The following is a 13,720-nucleotide window of genomic DNA, read 5'->3' as shown; positions in this document are numbered from 1 at the left end:
CTGAGAATATTTTTTCATAAGCTTCGATTTGTGATAACATTTTCCCAACTACAAGCTGACAAGTTGTTGGTGTCTAAGTAACTTGGATAACACCTACTCCTATCTTTGAGTTGAAATAGTAATAAGGTTGGATGTTAGTGTTAAAGACAACTTTATTCTAATGAGATGCATGACTAATTGTGATCTCCACTTTCTAAAAATAAGATTTAATAATAATAAATAATTATTAATTTAAATTATTAAGATAAGAAATAATAAATATTAAAATACAAAAATAAATAAGTAATTTATTATAATTTAAATTTAATATACATAATTATAATTATCATTAAGTTGATAGAATTAAATCATTTATATATAACTATATATAACTTAATAAATTATAAAATAGTCAATTAAATATTTCTTTTAAATGATATAAATAATGAAGTGAAAGTAATACTTAATATAAATAACAAATTATAAATTCTAATAAAAATTATAAAATAATATAAATACAATATAGTCAAAATTACTATCATTATGAACTCCTATCCATCACAAATCAGTAAACAAGGAATCATATCAAATATCACACATAGTGATTATATACTAATTGGGGGAAATGCTTGGGAAAGAAGGTGTCTATGTAATGCTGCCATCAATTTGCAAACTGATTATAACAATTGGATTGGAACAAGGGAAGAGGTATGAAAAGAGTAAAAAACAATCCAACTTAGTAAGCGGTGGATTCAGCATAAACGTGATTCAGCACAGGAACAACTGATCCCAGACACCAGCAACAGTTATCCAGGCCAGCACAGTAAACAAGAGAGGCTTTGTCTTTGATTAGAACCGAAAAAACGAAAGATTGCTGTCAGAGAACAAGAGACACTGGGGGTTAAGGACAAATCAACATCCTCTCATCTCCTAAACAGAAATCAATACAATATAGCAGATCCAGGGCACCTAGGAGAACGTGGAATTGAAAGGGGATATTTAAACAGCATTTTGTAAATGCAGTTAGCATCAGCAAAGAGGAATAATCGGGAAACATAATCCAAAGAAGAAAACTTCACTGATAAAAATATATACAGTTAAACATAGAAAGGCGGAGAAGAAGAAAAGACCATTGAATCAAAATATAAAAGGAGAAACTGAATCAATCTAACATACTATATCAGGTGTCCTACAGTAAATAAAATAGTAAGGAATAACTTGATCATTGTATTAGCAATTCGCTAGTAGAGATAAGTGAGGGAGTAAAGCTCAATCTCTCTCTAACCAATTTGGAATCAGCAAACAAAACTCGAGAAAGACAATAGAAAAGAGAAATTATAATCAGTATTCATTCAATCTCACTCTAAAAGAAATTATCAAATCAGATCAATTTGAATTCTATTTCTATAATATTAAATGACATTAGAATAAATTTATCGTCCATGTCTAAAATGTTTCATATCACCAATACATTGATTGGGATATTGTTCACCAAGCTACCTCTAATATTGAAAAGTGGGCTGCTTAACAGATCCAAGGGAAAATATATATATCAAAGGTATTCCTTGTAAAGTAATTCATGGCATAACATCGATATAGGCAGCATTTGCACATCTATACATTATGATCTCTATTTGCAAGTTGTATTGAATAATTACACAAATCACTAATAAGAATAGAGAAGTTTCTTTCAAATTTAAGAAGTTACGGAAAATTCTAAGAGGGGATATTACAGTAATATCAGAGCATAATCCTGCCATCCTGTGAATAGAAGTTCATGAAAACTTACAAGAGAAGAACAAAGAAGACAACTGAGAATGAAATGGCTAATGAGTTAAGAGCTTTTACGGAACAAACAAATCAGGCGATTATGGGTCAAAATGAAAGATTAGAAAAGTCTAATCAGTCTCTCGTACAAACCTTATTGGAACATGGAAAAATCAATTGACAGCCTCAATAGTAATTCTTCCAAAGAGAGAGATATAAACTCTAACCATTTAGAGAAAAACAAGCCGTCAAGTGTTCCCATACCCCCCTTCCTACCAAGGGAAGAAATACCAAGGGAGATTGATGAATGCTGATGATATTCCTTTGGGGGAGTATCCTAAGCATTGGAGAGACCTTCATGATTGTGTTTGTCATTGATGTCAACATAGTATTGTTTCTATGAAGGCTGGCAGAGTAGTAAACAAAGAGCGAGGTCGTACGGACTCTATATTGATGATCAGGTCAAGCACAGTTGAGAATGTATTCTGCATTGTGTCCTGATGAGGTGTACAAGAGCATGAATAGAGAGTCGAAGACATGAAGGAGATATTCCTGATTTACAGAGGACAATATACAGATAGAGTACCTGAGAAGTTGTTTCTGATGTTTGGATTGTATCTCCTAACAGAGATAGAATCTTGACATGCGAAGTTGGATAGTGATAAAAGAAAGCCTAATGATGATGTCAGCGAATGCGCAAGGTTAGAGGTCACACGTGTGAGAAGTTGTAAAGATTGTGAGCCAATAGTGTTGTGTAATTGTAAAATAATTGTTTATCTTAAAGAGGTCCTATTATAATTAATTGGGAAAGCCTCAAGGTCGACTCAAGGAATTATTTTGGGAACATGGTATAAAGGAAGATTATTTTCCTTGTTGAAATGCATGTATTCATGTGTGTGATATGCGAAGTATTTGGTAAATGCAAGTAAGTGATCCAAGGGATTATTGGATGCGAAGTTGGTGATCTAGTGTCAAGATCACAAGAGGTTTGGTCTAGTCAAGAGGATAGAGGAGCTAAGATCATTACATTTCTATTATTCTACAAGGAAAAATATGGAGACCAGTTGGACAGTGAGTTCGGTGGTCTTGCCCCTGAACTGTTTGGACAGTGGGTCCTTCTGCCTTCTACAACTCCTACCAGGGTTGGCACAACTCCTAACAGGGTTGGAATCTCCTAATAGGGATTCAAAGTCTCCTAACAAGGACTAATATGTATTGAATGTATTTTATTGGCTCCTAATAGGGTCCATCGTTTTACAAAGAATTTTTATATTAGTACATCATTTTTTGGGTACCATCCCCACTAGGGTTTTCCCTTTGACCAAGGATTTCCCTAATTAACATATCTAGTGTTATTGTGTATGGGTATCTTCTTATGGTTGCTGATTATATTGTTCACATGCTTAAGGATTAATAAGGTTGATAAATGTTTTAATAGTTGGATAACTAATTCACTCCCCCCTCCCCTCTCAATTATCTTAGTGGACTTTACTTTCTAATAGGGAATTGTGTTTACTATCACGAGTAAACAGGTTTAGTGCATAATAGAAAAATAAAGATTGGAGACTAAGTGTCATAAAACTGTACTGCTGCTTCCATTAATGTTCATGTCAATACAATATAAGGCAATGTACTTCTAACTGATTCCTAATGTCACTCAAGCGAATGTACATATAGTACCCGAAGGGTTGCGACTCAACTATCACATTCCAACTACCTTCAGTACCGGGCAACTTACACACTTAATAACTATTCCCAAAGGTTTACAATTATTCCCAACAACATCATCCCTCCCAAAAAGAAAGTTGTCTCCTAACGATAGATACAAAACAAGGACAATGTTGAATACATATATGAAAAAACAAGCTAAAAAGAACTGGGAAGAAGCGTTGCTGGAGCTGTTGGTTGGGATGTAGAAGCCTTCAGTTTCCTCCACAACTAGTACACCTACTAAGTGTGAATATCCCGATCTGCTCGTATCTACGAATTCTCAACTACATCCTTCAGCATCAATGTGACTTCCTGTAATTCAGCCTCCTTATCGTATGCTACCTTTGCAACCTCCTATTCCTTCATTGCCTCCCTCTTACCCTATGTGGTTACCTCTAGCTGCGCTACTAGTACTACATGCTCCACGTCCCAAGCAATCTGCTGAGTGGCTAGTCGGGTAGCTATCTCCTCCCGAGATTTCTCTACTGCTACCCGAGCCTCTTCCCTAGCCTCCTATCGTCACGTTGCAAGCACCATCCCTACAAGCAACCTACCTCTATCCACTACCTAATAGCATGGAGGTATGCTTGGGTGTATATGGTGTTGATCAAACATTTCTTTCTTTTGGTTATATAGTTACTAGTTTTTGGTGATCTTTTAATGTATATATTTACTATTTTTTGTTTTTATATATTTATTTAGTTATAATTTTATAATTTTAATTTTTTTTTTTTTTTTTAGAAGTGTCATTTGATCTTGTTGGTTATTTATTTAGTGGGTCTACTTGCTTTTAGATTCTTGTAAGTGTATTAGGTCTTTATTTTTATGTCTGTTTTTCTTTGTTGGTTTATGGTTTTCCTTAAAATTTATTTTGCATTTTATATTCACTTTTATATTTTCATGCATAGTAGCATAGATAATTTTTTGCATATATACGTATACTTACCCATATTTGTATGTGTGTGTGTGTGTGTGTGTGTGTATAACTCACAAGGATATGCAAATCAAGATTTTACCCTAATAGATATAGTCCTAAAGACTTGCAATATATGATCAAATATTATAATCATTAAAATTGGCCAAGACCAGCTAACAAATTGAAGAACAACTGAAGTTTAAAAGGGCTTACATAACTAATTTCATGGTTCATTTTGGTTTCCCTCCAGCATAGATCCTCCTATTTCTTACAATTTATTTACTTATTCAATTCAGTCAAAGAGCAAATATAAGGTTTCAAAGATGCAATACCCATTGAATTAGTTATTTTAAACTTCATACTCTAAAATGCACAAAGAGTGCTATCACCCATAGTGGATTTCGGATCGAATTGATAGATTGCAACCCCTTCTTTTTACTAATGACTAAAATACTTACTTCTCAGATTCAACCACAGTCACAAATAAATATGAATGTATATGTATGAATGGTTCATCTTCTTATTTATTATTGCGATATAAAAGCTTAGGGTTAAATGATCCTTCTCAAATGAACACTAAATAAATACATAGAAAACAATTGACCATCGAATAGTAAGATATCAGTCGCTTCACAGCTATCGATTAAGAAAGACTAAAACATGAAATAAAATGACTAGTTTACTGGTTACAATATGACCATTCATTACTTAGATGATCATTGACATACACATCCATTTGATTATGTTACTGCACATTTCACAAAACATTATGTGTATACACACACACACACATATATACATATATAAATATGAATGCCTATCCTAAAGGATAGGAGAGATCACCAAGGTTGTTTATTAAGATTGATGAGAAGGGTTCATTGAATAAAATTAAGGTTAGGCTTAGTTTTAAATTACACCTAGATAGAAAGGTAAGTTCGTCCACTTGCAGGTCAGTATACTAGAAGTGGGAGTGAATCAGTATACGCTAGGTAATTTCAACTTTTTACTTTTATCTAACTCCACATCAGTCTATAGGTTAGTGCTAGCTACAACTTAACTGGTCAGGATTAAGTTAAACCAATGAACACGACCATAGCAACACATAACATGGCATGAATCTCGTGGAAACCCAACTAGGGTAAAAACTATGGTGTATGAGTTGATCCTCACAAAGGTTGCACTCTCATGAAGTGTGTTGGTCAAGAAATTATCTCTATTAGAAGAGTAGAAAGACATTGTTAGGTGCCACCTACTTAAGGTATTTGAATAAGACCTGTGAGCGTCTTGTCCTATTAAAAGCAGCCTAGTTCAAGGACTTCAAAACTCAAGTTAATGTGTCACCTTGTTAGGGATTTGGTACAAAGAACCTGTTAGGGTTCACCCTTGACAAGATTTATAGTTAAGTTTAGTAAACAACAAATGAATGATCTAATGAAATAGATACTACACTTACCTTGAGTATAGATCCCTTTACCGCTCCTTCGACCTATCTACAACTATGCTCTTCCTTCTCTCTTGGCTCTATAACTTCAGACACAATCACTTATGTGCCTGGCATTGCTCGCTCTTGCACGCATTCTCACTTGTGTTGTTCGGGCTCACTGGCTTCTCTTCAACACGTTAACTCCTTAGCTTGTGACTTCTCTCTGTTACTCTTTCTCACTTCGAGATTACACCTAGCTCAGCTCTCTTGGCTCTCTGGCTAGTCAATCTACAATCTAACCTTTTCTCATGAAGCATCATTCTCTTTTATAATCTTTGCTGATTTTGCTTCGAAACCCTAATCTGCAAATTCAAAATTTGAATTCTCAAACCTACTCCTACCATGTCCTCCTGTCACTGTCATGTGCCTCACTTGTTAGGTGTAGCGTGTACGAATAGAAGTCATGTATGTTCTATGACCTCAATGACTTACATCGTTGGAAAGAATTCAAATTTGATCTTTCAACTATTCCTTGATGTGACAATACTCATCACCATTAAATGCATAGATGAGTGCACTTCTACCTGCTTCGTGACGTGGCAATCACAGGTTTCCTGCTACATGCTTCCCTTGCTAACTTAGTTAGTTCTCCTTTCATTACTACCACTCATTCTCTCTTCCTTGCATACTTCTCATCCTTCTTCACATTCTTATTTGAAAGATCCCTGATGGATCTTTGCCGCTAATCTGCTGTAGCTTTATTATATTTTTTCTTTTTAATTTTCTTTTTCCTGTTTATTAAAGTTTTTTTGCAGAACTAGACGGAAATGCAAAAGAGTTTGTTTGTTTTTGCGTTTTTGATGATTATTCAACGTAGAAATGAGAAGGAGCAAATGATATGAAAAAAGTTTGAAAATAAATAACAATATGCAGCAAAATCAGAATTGTTACAAATCGTACCAGGCAGATCTCTGAATTATAGAGCCAAATAAAGGATCCAGTACATTTTCCCTAACAATGACGCCAAACTGGCTGATGGAAAAGGACTGTGAACATGCAAACGTCTGCTGCTGATTATCCGACTCTCTATATTTCAAAGTGCTGCCTGCAAATGGTGGCTACTGCTGCAAGGCTCACTTTCCCATGTACCCATAATCGTGCCCAACTAAACAATACTGCAGACCCAAGCTGAAATGGCGTCCTCCTTCCCTGATAACAGCTGATACCACTGAAAATTCCAAGACCAAATATTGCTGAGGGTTACGTCCCAGCCAGTAAATACCCTGGGGTTTGCGTCCCAGAATAAAATCGCCCAAGCAGAGCAAATTTGTAAACAAGTTTTAAAATGCATAATATGAATGAGGAATGGCGCCTCCATCTCCTTATAACCCCTTCCAAAGAAAATCGAACCCTAAAGTGACTCCAAAAGGCGTTGGGTTACAAAAGTGATTTAAGTCTTATTTTAAAGTGGCAATGTTACTAAAAATGGCCCTTTTTCTCCATAGACATAAATCCGTTCACTGAATCGCCCTGAGACCAAAGAGAAAGATTTAGAAAAGTTCAAGACCTTTCCAACGAGCTATCACACCAAGGGGTACGCACCCAAATGAGGTCGAAATTCCCCTTATTACTCCAAAATGGCTATTAACTTAGCCTTATTTAATTATTAAACGCTAACTTAGGAAATATTAAAAATATAACCCAAATAGCTACAAAATGCCCAACTGACATCACAAACCATAAAATCATCTTGTCACCTGTCTGTGACTGAAGTCAGAAATCAAGGATCCACTGGCAGTCTCATCCCTAAAATCTAGAGATGCTCCTAAATTTTAGGAAACAAGCTTTATCCCTCTGAAACTGAACCCAAAGAGAAAACTCATGGAAACCCAACCCTGTGCATGATCATACCTCCTAAAAAGTAGGAATGAACCCCATAAATATAGGAACTATCTCCTAAAAACAAGGAACGTCTCCCAACTGATCAATAACCGCCAGAACACCAAGTCCCCAACACTGAATAACCATATTGGGTCTCTATCCAACCCTGTCAGCCTACAAGACCCCATAATAAGCTGACTCACATGTCTTTGCTAGACTGAGCTAGAGTGGGGACATGACATTATTTCACTTAGTATGTCTCCATCTAAGTGGTTATCCTTGCCATTGCCTCTATTGGGCTTGTTCTTTACTTTCTCTAGTCCTCTTGTGAACTTGGAGTCACACACTATAGGCTCAATGTGCTTCACTGGTCATACCTCCATACCAGTCGTTGTTTCTTCTTTGTCTTGACATCAATGACAACATATCATAACTGAGTACACAAACCTATCTTTAGGCATTTTAGTCAGTTATGCCAACAAGGTAACTGTCTAGACATCTAAGGTACTTCCCTCCCGAACTTGATGGTTGATTAAATATGTGTGGTTCCAACTTGGACGACATTCTGGACATTCACCGTGTGTTTACGTACCCCTACACTGGTGATATCTTCCCATGCTCATACAATGGATTTTCCTTTGTATTCCTAACAAGGAAGGATTAAATACCATTATCATTATATTAACAAAAACAACGTATGCATAAATCATTCATAATGAAGTCCATTATAACTCTTTCCACATAAAATTCAAATCATATAAATAATAATTCATTATCAAAATGATAAAAAAATATGCATTAATTATTCATAATCATAATTAATGAAACCAAATAACTAAAAGTCACATGATTGTTTTTTTTTTTTTTCATTGGTAGAAGTCACATGATTGTTTATCATCACACTTCACATGAAATAGTTATTACAGCTATTCAAATAAAAATGTTCACAAGGAATGGATGTAACATTTTGACTATTTAATACTAATATGTATTTGCATGATCTAGTCTTTGCTTTTAGCTAAAGAATTTAAGCTTCTATTTCTAGGATTATTTTTTAAATCAAAAAGTTTTAAAAAAAAAATTGCCTTGCATTCAAGTTGTGATTGGGTGTTTACCATAGTTGAATATAAAAGATACAAATTTATTTTTATTCAACACAATTGTGAGCCAGCCCAAAAAAATGTACAAATTTTAAAGATTAGCATAGTTTTAAATTGTTTGGGGGCTTCCCCTTCTATTGAAAAGATGGTTGCATTGCATGTTTGTTCTGTTTTGTGTCGTGCTAAAAGGCACAAATGAAAATGTTAACCACTACATGATGGAGAGCACAAATTGGAAAAGAAATATGTTCAGCATGTCATTTTGACAAAGAGCAGCTTTTATTATTTTATTAGTTGACAATTCTCTAATTATGTATTGTTTGGACTTGATATTAAGATATTTATTATCAAATCACTACATTTATGATATCTATACTTGTACGTCATTCCTAATGATTATGCTTATTGTTTATCCTTTGTTTGGAAGTCTCAAAGTTGCCAGTCTTTGAAATTGTGCTATGTTATTGAATCCTAGTCCAAATCATACTAGATGTGGTATCTAGTCTAGTGGGGTAAGGATTTGTCAAAGGTTTGTAGTGTCCCAAAAAATAAAAATGAAACCTTCGATTTATGCCAACATCATGTTTAAAGAAATGTTTTTTCAGTGCGAGAGATCTGCAAAGTGCTACTGATAAAGACAGTTGACGCTGGATCTAAAAACATAATATGTACCATGATAATATTACTCCCTGAGATATATATGGATGTATGTACATGTACATATAAGTATATATACATACACACATTTATATATACACACACACACATATTTATATATATACACATAAATGTACATATTGTGTTTATACATGTGTATATATATACATATATATAACTATAACTATATATATATATATATTTAAAATTATTTATTTATTTTGATAAGTGGTCTGTTGATCTTGTTAGTTATTTATTTTGTCTGTTTGTCTTTGTTGGTTTGGGGTTTCCTTCAAATTTCCTTCTATTTTGCTTTTTATTTTCAATTGCATGTCTTGATGCGTAGTAGCATAGATAATTTCTTACATTTTTGTGTATACTTACATATATATACATATAGGTAAGTATATATACATAGCTATATAGATATGTATACAATATATATTCATAAACTTGACTCTAAAGTAGATGTGTGTGTGTGTGTGTGTACATATATAGACATATATGTATATATGTATCTATATATATGTGTATGTATGTATGTATGTATACATACATGTCTACTTTATTTTCATGATTTTGTCAGCTTGTTTCATTTTTTTGAGGTTTTTTTCCTTTTTCTACTTACTTTGTTCATTTATATAGTTTATTCCTTTTTGTCCTTCACCATTTATATCTCATTTTCATTTTATTGGATGATGCACTTTTCATCCTAATGATGATCATGTAGTGATCCGAAACGTTGATGATAAAAAAAACACACACACACAATCAAGTCTAGAAAACAATTTATTTTACAAATGGATTGTAGAAATCTGATAATGTTAATTTCGTCTTCTGTTTGCACCATAGTCTCTAGTCTCCTTCTTGGTGCTACTCTACTCTGTTCTCCCATCTCTCCTAGCAAAGGTGCCTCTATCTCTAGGGTATCATTGTCCAACAATTTGCCTCCAAATGGACGTCCTCTCGCATAGGGGACTGAATAGAAGATCCCAATGCTACAAGTGGAAGTAGTTGTCGTGCCAAGTATGCACTCGCATGACCCGATGAACTGTTGTCTTACTGGTGTATGATGTTCCCTTTCTAGAATACTCATGTCCATGCTCACCCCAAAACAGCCTCCTACTAGATCAGCCAATAATGTGGCATCCACAGTCACCGCAGCTTTCGACACAATCACCTCCAGTCGGACTTGCTCTCGTGATGCATTGCCTGAAATCTCCCCAACTACTTCTGTCACATTTTCGACCAAATCTACAACTATCTGAGGCATATCGACAATTGCTAGAGTGCTCTTTGTGGTCAATATTGTCACTGGAGTGACCTTCATCACCACAGTCTCGGTCATCCTCGAAAACCTCGCCATCATCATTGTCAGTGGAATCATATCTATTGCTGCTCTAACCTGACCAAATGTCGGAATAAGGGCATTGGTGGCAATGGGTGTCAAATGCGTCATGGTAGACAACATAGGGCGTGGAAATAACAATGGGGTTGCTGAAATAACCTCCACCTCCTCATCATTGTCCTCTTCATTGGCATTCTCATCTTTGGACATCTCCTAGCACCGGCTATCTGTATCACCAGGACCTAAGCTGATTTTTGTCTCTTGTCTGGACCTCTTCTATCCTGTTGCTTTTTTACTGCCCGGCGTGTCCAAATGTTGCCATCTCATAACAAGGGACTCGTCTGGTACCACAGTTACTACTTTGACCTCTCGCCAAAATGTCATGTGGCACCTAGTTGACCACGACATCCATAAGCAATCCAATCACGTGGTGCGGCATGTAGAACATCTTGTGTTGAAGGGTCATAAATTCGTACAGAATAATAATGTGCCCCAATCATAAACCTTTCGTCCTAGCAAGTTATTCATGACGAAAACTTGCTGAAATGAAATATTGCAAACACGGCTGGAGCCTGTTAGCCGACTTTTGACCAAGTCCATTTAGCATCTCCAATGCCCCTTTCTAATAAACGACCTCTTTATCCCCCTATTTTGAGAAGCCTTGTTAAGCGACTCCCTCTCTGCCTCTGTGAGGTCACCTCTGCAAATTAGCCAAATGTTTAAATCCTTCACTTCTAGAGTCAATTTCTGTGACTTCAACTCCACTTTATGCCCTTTCGCTAGTAAGCCAAAAACTCGCCTGAATTTTGATGGTGTGAAAGAAACTACTACCAAGTGGTCTATGGATGATACTATGCTCTTCATGGAGACGTTATTGAAGGTCACAATTATTGCTCGGAAAGGGCCTTCAAAATCCTTGATGTAGAATATCGGCATTCGAATCATCTATTGCACTTGCGCATGCCTAAGGTTATCTTTAATAACCTAGTTGTCTGGTGTTGCCGCACTCTTGATCCACCATCTTCGGCAATCCAAACCATTCAATCCTTCAAACATTATTGTCTGTGGCATAAAGTGCTCTTTGGCGGGGGTTGTAGACGCTCTCGATCTCATCGTCTTTTTTCCTTTGTCCATTCTACCCACAACTTTTACACCTGAAAGAAAAATTTGAGCATTCTTGGTCATCCTAGAACTTAACTTGGCAAGTTCGTATAAAATTTTGTTTTCAAAGAAGCAATTGCTCTTTGGCTGAATCCATAACTATCTTGCTTTTCTTGCAATAACTGATTCTTTCAATGGTCGTACAACTTTGCTTTCCTATTGTGGGGTTTGGTTTCTTTGTATGCAACCTATTCCTTCTCCAACGGTTGACTCCTCCGTGGGTCTTGATGCCCGACATCTAGCTCCTCTGTGGCTTGCACTCGTATTTTTCCTTCTCTACGGGTTCTACTTGTGTTGTCCATCGGAGGATAGATTTCACTTTTCCTTCAATGTCCTTGTGTTTCCACAGTCTTCCCCACGACCTATTTGAATATGTCCACAGGCCTTTTGTGCCCCAACTATGTCCCCCACAATGAACTCCTTCCCTCCTCCGTGTGTTTTTATTTGGTATCTGCGGGTGGTCTTTGTTGACGATGACAGTCACTGTCTAGAGACTTGACCATCTGGTGACTTCACTATCCGATGACAATCACCATCTGATGACTTCACCGTTCGATGACTCTGCCACTCTTTTTATTTTAAATCTAAGTATTCCCCTCTTTTGAGCAAGCGGTGTTAACTCTACAACCCCCGTTTCTTTGATGGTAGATCTTCAATTTTGAACCATTAACTTGATCCGCTATCTCCCGTCCATCGAGAGTCCACAGGTTCATGGCTCCATTGTTGCCAACTTCTCATATTTTGTAGGGTCCTAACCATTTCACCTTAAGCTTCCCAGGTTTAATCTCATTATGTCCATTGTACATTAGCACCAACTATCCAACCTGAAGCCTTGTCCGCTGATGAGCCTCTAAAAGGCCATTATTTTGAGAACCTTTTATCTTGTTTCTAGACAATTATCTTGGAAGAAACATTTTATAACTCTATGGTTTAAGCAAAAGAACTTATGTTTTTATGAATATATTATCTATATGTTATGACATGAAAATTGTAGTATAGATTGTTCAAATATGTTGTATTTGCTTGAATCTATGGACTTCTATGGTTTAATGAAGGAATATTACATGCTGATAAATATTTCCTCATCCATGCTATGTTTGGGTAGGTTCCTTCCTGTAGCCATAGGATTTGCAAAGAGTGACAATTTGAACATTATACCTTTTCTAACATTGATGAATGAAATGAATATATATGTATGTGAAAGTTGTTGTGTTCAATGTTTTGTAGGTAGTTTCCACGCATATTCAAAGTCAGCATTTTAACGCTGAGTCAAAGCCGACCAGATTGATGAATCACCACAAGAAGTAGATTATTGTGTGATTTCTATTATGGCAGCACACGAATATAGCTTCCTCAACCTGCTATATTCTTGGAGGAGTTAAAACGCAGTTAATAATATTTATGTTGTAAACTTTATGATCTATAAGTGATCCTCATTGATGGAGTGATCATAGAAGTAGGAAGTTGTTGTAGCTTTTCTTTAAATAATGCCTATTGTAGCTTTGAAAAGGGATTTTTTGGGTCTTGACTGGAAGGAAGATAGAATAGATTGTTTGTTTAGCAGTGTGTAATCTTGTTTTCAGATGTAATCTCTTACTATGAATGAATAGAATACAAAATTCAAGTTTCCACCTTCACTCTTGACCGTCTTTCTATTCACTCATCCAAGGGGGCCCACTTGGTGAGTGAACTATTTTGTTAGAATAGATTTTATTTCTTTATTTGTTTCTTTGCAAAGTAAACTTCTGTTGTTCCTGCAGCCATTGATAACAAAACCA

The 13,720-nt window shown here is 35.7% G+C and overlaps 1 protein-coding gene across 6 annotated transcripts in view; it reads right to left on the bottom strand.

Annotated features, from left to right (window-relative positions):
• DPMS2 (dolichol phosphate-mannose biosynthesis regulatory protein-like protein) overlaps window positions 1-13,720 on the bottom strand; it is a 118,326-nt gene that overhangs the window by 20,561 nt on the left and 84,045 nt on the right. The gene's annotated exons all lie outside the window — the stretch shown is intronic.

Source organism: Cupressus sempervirens, chromosome 1, assembly GCF_028749045.1.
Source record: "Cupressus sempervirens isolate cs-2001-9-10 chromosome 1, ASM2874904v1, whole genome shotgun sequence".
Taxonomy (NCBI): domain Eukaryota; kingdom Viridiplantae; phylum Streptophyta; class Pinopsida; order Cupressales; family Cupressaceae; genus Cupressus; species Cupressus sempervirens.
The sequence above is the reverse complement of the archived record's forward strand: the minus strand, read 5'-3'. Positions and strand labels throughout refer to the sequence as shown.